Consider the following 6,182-nt stretch of genomic DNA (forward strand, 5'->3'; position numbering starts at 1 on the left):
TTTACTCTTTTTCATTTGGATAGTAGAGTTCTGCTTAAAAAATTAATTATATCATGTTTATGAGAAATTGGGGTTTTAACATCAAGCCTGAGAGCTTTGCCAACTCCTCTTTGTGTCTGACAGAAGTAGAATAGTTGGGCAAGGAGCTGGGAAGAAAAAGGATGGGAGATGAAACATGAGGGTTGAGAAGACAGAACCGTGATTCCATTTCCAGGAGATTTTTCCACTGGTCTATTTTCAGTGTCCATCTGTTTTGGTTACCTTATGCTGCTCCAACAGATTTTACCACAGATGGGTGGCTTGAACAAACAGGAGTTTTGGAGGCTAGAACCCGGAGTTCAAAGTGCCAGGCTCTAGGGGCTGGGTGGAAGCCCCTCCTCTTTGTCCTTCAGCTCTGCCTCCTGCTCCCAGCCCACTGAAGCTGGAGGCATCTCTTCACTCCGGCAGCTGCTGGCTGCTAAGGCTGACAAACCGTAGGGACACTGCCAATATACCAAACAACACAGCAGACCATTAATTCAAGTCTAGAGGAAGTCCCAAGATTGGCAGGGCATGGCAGGCTGCTCAACAATGACTTGGCTACATGCAGTGTTCAAGCATGCCAAAAAGCTGGAGACCATTCCTAAAGCTTATATATGAGAAGCAAATCACATCACTAAAGCAGCTAAGCTGTTCGTGACAGATCCCACCATGGAGATGATTGCCAGTCTCATCATGGGGAATAACTACCACCAGCTGCCCAGCTACTCAACCAGGCCCAGCCAAGGTGACACATAACATTAACTAGCACACCAACCCATTAAACTCATAATACCTGTAAAGTGAAGATATTTAGAAAGTTCACTAGAAAAACCTCTGGTGGTTTCTAATTCTACAAGTTTGTATAGGTGAAATGGCATAGTTATTGTCATAAAGAACTGAACCAAGAAGACCAAGAGAATAGGAGAAAAGAAGAATCAAATACAGTTTCTACTTTTTTTCTTCATATCTTTACTTTACTTTACAGATAGTCACTGAAGTTTACACAGTTTCCTTAATCATTCTCTCATATTTACCTATTTATACCTGAATAGAAGAGATAAAGAAAGATTTTATGTGAAAGACATCTTGGAAGTGGTACTTATGGAAGAGAAATTAGTAATTCTAGATAGTGAAAAGTGAATAGACAATAAAGCTTTATTTGCTCACTAGACTCCAGTTTTACCTCCATTTCTGACCTTGCAGGAATTAAAATGCATTTCTCCCATTTAATCTTTCTTCTTCCTGAAATACTTTTTCCTCACAACCTCGCACATTTCACTTCTCCTCATGATGGCCTCGGCAGAATTCACAGAGACCCTCTGTAACCCCTCATTTACTAAAAAAAAACTATAACTAGTAAAACTATTATTATACCTATGTAATAGAAAGGAAAACTAAGACTACACACCTTATTAAGTGTGGCCAATTTCTCATAACTAATACATCATGGATGTGGATATAGGACTCAAGGCACATGTGCTTGACTCTAGACCTCATGCTCATCTGAATGCTCAGTGTAAAGCTTTGCTCTGCCCTGGCCAATAACAACTTTGACTTTATTGATTCTTTGTTTTGTCATTTATAAAAGAAGGATGTTGACCTATCTTAGTGATTTCCAGTGTTTATAAGCATCAATCAATGTATCCATCATACTTTTTTGCCTTTTGTATCCAGGATTGCCACATTAAAAAAACTGACTCAGTGATGTTTTCAACTTAATTTATATTTATTAATTAAAACATAATTTTGTATATCTGGAAAATAAATTTGTGGCAATAGCATAGAGGACTTTGTTTTTATAGGAACCTCAGTTATAACTGAAAATAAGCACAAAATATATGGAGAAGAAATGCACCACACATGTGGATAAGAGCTAGCTTAGTGACATCTTAGGTGGTTTTTGTCCAAAAATACAGCATGAAGGGAAATTGGATCCCAACAGTGAGTCTTCAGAGACAGACTGCTGAGATCCAGGGCCCCAGAAGTGTTTTGAGTGGCATCCAGAGACATGTGCCTGTCAGTGAAGTTCAGGTGAGAGGTACCTAGCAATGGGGAAAGAGTTGAATACTTTAAAGATTCCTACCATTAAATGAAAGCCCCTTCAAGAGAAAGACCAAGAGTCAGTTTTAGACATCTGCCAAACCCAAAGAGCAGTGATACCAGCTCGCGAAGTACCACCATGTAGGATATTTCTTATGCCTTGGCCTCTTGTCTCCTTGCTTCCCTGAACCTTGGTGTGGTCAGTAACCATGTAAGTCAGCCACTGAGAAGAGAAGAAAAGTCACGTTGAGAAAATACAGGTGCATCTATCTAGGCCCCAGTTTCACGCTGTTTGCCAGCCTTCTGTAGCAGGCTTTATTTGGTGAGTACAGAAGCTTTAAATTTGAATGAAGCTTGGAGACTTTATGATTACTCTGGACTGAAACTATCACTTTCAGAACTGAACCAATTTACGTGCCTAAAGTACCAGGAGGATTTTTATTATTGAAGATAGCTATGGGGGACAGTACCAGCTTTTATCCAGAGAAGAGAAGAATTACTCTCTAGAGCTTGTTTGAAAGAATGTTGCAACAGAAAACAAAGTTGCTTAATTATTCATTTTACCATCCTTGTTTCTTCAGAGTAACATCATATATTTATTTATACATATATGAAATGTCTAAAATTATACATTTATCTATATGTTTGAATGTATCATATAGAACATATTGTCTTCTGCACAGTTTTATTTTAAAATTTCTATTCAATTATTCTCTAGCTTGCATTTCTACATATTCTTTCTTCAGAATGCTTTTGTTATAAACAAATAAGAGTAAAGTCTTTCTATGCAAACTTTCATCTGTTTTCCTAATTTAAAATTGGAGAAAGTCTTATTTTACCTAAACCCATGCGTCACATGATGTATTTGACTTCTGATCATACTTGCATGTGAATGTTTATGAAACACAAATCTTCTCAAATCAAAAGTGTCAGAATTAGATTTTAGAAATGCATTCAATAAAGATGTGTAAGATGAGGTAGAATTAATTTTAATTGAATTCACAGAGGATTTGAAATTGCATATAAATATGTAACACTGTATTACATTAGCTATGAATTAATACTAGATTTGCATTCAGAAAAAAATACCATGTTCACTTCTGAGTATCATTTAGCCGGAATGTTTAGAACAGATGCCCCACCTTTTCGCTTTCTTCTCCTCTCCTGCCACCTAAATATCATTAAAAAATCTGTCCATCTTGATTATCAACATTAAAGATTATTTTGAATAATACAGAGAACATGAGATTTACATTTTAGTGGGAGATATAATACAAGAAACATATAATTTGTACAAATGCATAAAGTATTTCTTAGGTAGAAACAATCTTAAGAATTCAAAAACTAATCCATCAAATATTGACTTTCAGGCATTAAGGCTGACAGAGACATGCAAAGCACAAAAGAGTTTCTTGAATGAATGCTCAAAGTTTGCTTACAGTGTTCATTTATTACTTAGTATTCTACTATTGGAAATATTATTTGAAACTTATACTGGTAATAATCTCAAAAAACTTTAGAATTTGGGTTTAGATCCTATAATTTATATACTGTCCAAAAAATATTATTATTGGTCATGATATGAATCCTAAAGCCACCATTTCAAAAAATTACAATATTCAGAAGTTATTTATGGGATGGTACCAAGACTGCAGCATAAGCAGATGAATACCATCATTTTCCCACCACAATTACAGAAAGAAAAAATAAACAAACACTGTTGTTGTACAAATAGACTCAGAACTCTGGAAACCAAAGAGATGCAACATTTAATTGAAAGCTGAACCAAGGTTTTGTCTCTATCGTATACACACATGTGGGGTCTGCTGTTGTGCCTGGCTTTGTGGTCCTGTTTGGCACAGGTGCATAGAATAGACTAAGCTTCTGCTGTCATATTGTTGTGCCTGGTATTTCATATCTGTCTGAGGGCCAGCCAGAAAAGCTGAGAAAATGCAGTATCCTCTTGGAAGACCAGCCCCCCTGCTCCTGGCAGGATTGAAGAGAGGTAGTTTGCAATGCCCGCAAGCGCTCTGAATCAAAGAGAGGCAATTTAACTTAATGGGCACAAACAATAGACTTACCATCAAATCATCTAATGCCTGGCAAAGAGTTCTTGGAATTATTTTGGGGCTCTGGAAGCAGATCAGATATTTAAATCAACCAGGGAAGTGCTGGGAGCTCTGGTAGCATAATGCCTAAGGCATTTGACTGGTAACCAGAAGGCTGGCAGTTCAAACCCACCAGTCACTCCTTGGAAGGAAGATGGGGCAATCTACTTCTGTAATGATACCACCTCGGAAACCCAAGGAGGGGTCACTATGAGTAGGGTCCCACTCGACAATACATAACAACAACAGGGAAGTGCTTAATGAATGAATAAACTGCTGCTCTTTCCTGGGTGAATCACATGTACCAACTGGCTAACATCTTCCATTCCTCAGCCCTACCTCAGAGCTACGAATGGCAGCCCATGTCCTCAGAACAGCTGCCTGGTGCCAGGGTGGGAAGTGGGGACCTTGTTCAAGGTTTTGAGGTTTTCAGAGAAGGCTTGGTCCATTGAAATGTTGAAACAAATGTGGAGATTTTGGCCTTTTCCTAGAGCCATATCATTGCTGGAAGAATCAAAGGGACAAAGCATCCACTAGTGGAATCAGCCAGGACTACTAATTAACTGCAAAGATAACAGAATTAAAACTCACAATTTACAAAAAGTAGCCTGGAAGAAGCATTAAATCCTCAAATACAGCCTACATGAAGTAATACTAGCAATTCCTGAGGAGTGAGAGAAGTAGAAACTTTCTGTATACTGTTTGTTTTTCTTCCCGATGTGTAAGAAAATCTCCTTTGAGACACCGGGAGGGCAAGGGCTCTGGTTTACAGTCTTTTATATCCACACATATTCTTGAGGGCAGTCTTTTCAACAATAGTTAAAGGAGATTAAGTAGCAGTAGATTAGTCTTCAAAAGTTAGGGGAAACAAATACACAATTACAATCCCTAGAGTAAGAGAAGATTCCGAGTTCCAGAGTTACCACAGTATAATATTCAAATGTCTCAGTTTCAACAAAAAATTAAGACTACAAAAAATAGGAAAGAATTGTCCAATCAAAACAGTAATACAAAGAGACAGAAATCTGCTTTATGACAGCCTGTAAAATTGGCGGAATAGAGAACTTTCAAACAACATTAAATATTATCAATGAATTTTAAAAATACACAGACAATGAACAAAAAGATATAAGGAAACAAAATTAAAATTTCAATGAGCAGAGAGGAACTATAACCAAACAGAAATATTGGAGCTGATAGAGACAATAACTGAAATTAAAAATACATTGGAGGGATTCAACAATACATTAGATCTGACAGAAGGAAGAATAATTTGGCTAGAAGACAAGGTGACCAAAATTATTTAATCTTGAGAGAAACAGGAAAAAAAAAATAAAGAAAAATGAATTAAGCTGAATAAAATTATGAGACACCAACAAGCAAATAAAAATATGCATCATGTGAATCCCAGATGGAGAAGAAAGAAAGAAAGGGGAAGAGATAGTATTCAAAGAAATAGTGGCAAGAGACTTTCCATATTTGATGAAGGAGTTGAACCCACAAATCCAGGACCCTCTTTGAACTGCAAGCAGAATAAACCCAAAGAGATCCACAACAAGACACATTATAATCAAAGTCTTGAAAACCAAAGATAAAGAGAGACTCCTACAAGTAAGAAGAGAGAAGAAAGAGCAGCATATAAGGGATCCTCAATAATGACAATTTCTCCTCAGAAACTGATATATACAAATGCTGAAAACAAGAGACAGAGAGAGTAAGAAACCCTGAAAACTATCAACCAAGTATTATCTGGCAAAACTGTCCTTTAAAAATGAGAGTGAACTTAAGCTAAAACCATCTTGAAGAAGAACAAAGCAGGAAGAACTCACAGGCTCATGCCTCTCAATTTCAGAACATACTGTAAAGCTACAGTGATCAAAACACATTGGCCAATGGATAAAATTGAGAATCTAGAAATAAACCCATCCATCTATAGTAAATACATTTTTGACAAAAATGATAATTCTGGGAGGCGGGGCAAGATGGCGGACTAGGCAGAAGGATTGCACAGAC

This window comes from Orycteropus afer, unplaced genomic scaffold (genome assembly GCF_000298275.1).
Source record: "Orycteropus afer afer isolate SDZICR_OR568_19922 unplaced genomic scaffold, OryAfe1.0 scaffold00007, whole genome shotgun sequence".
NCBI classification, from domain to species: Eukaryota; Metazoa; Chordata; class Mammalia; order Tubulidentata; family Orycteropodidae; genus Orycteropus; species Orycteropus afer.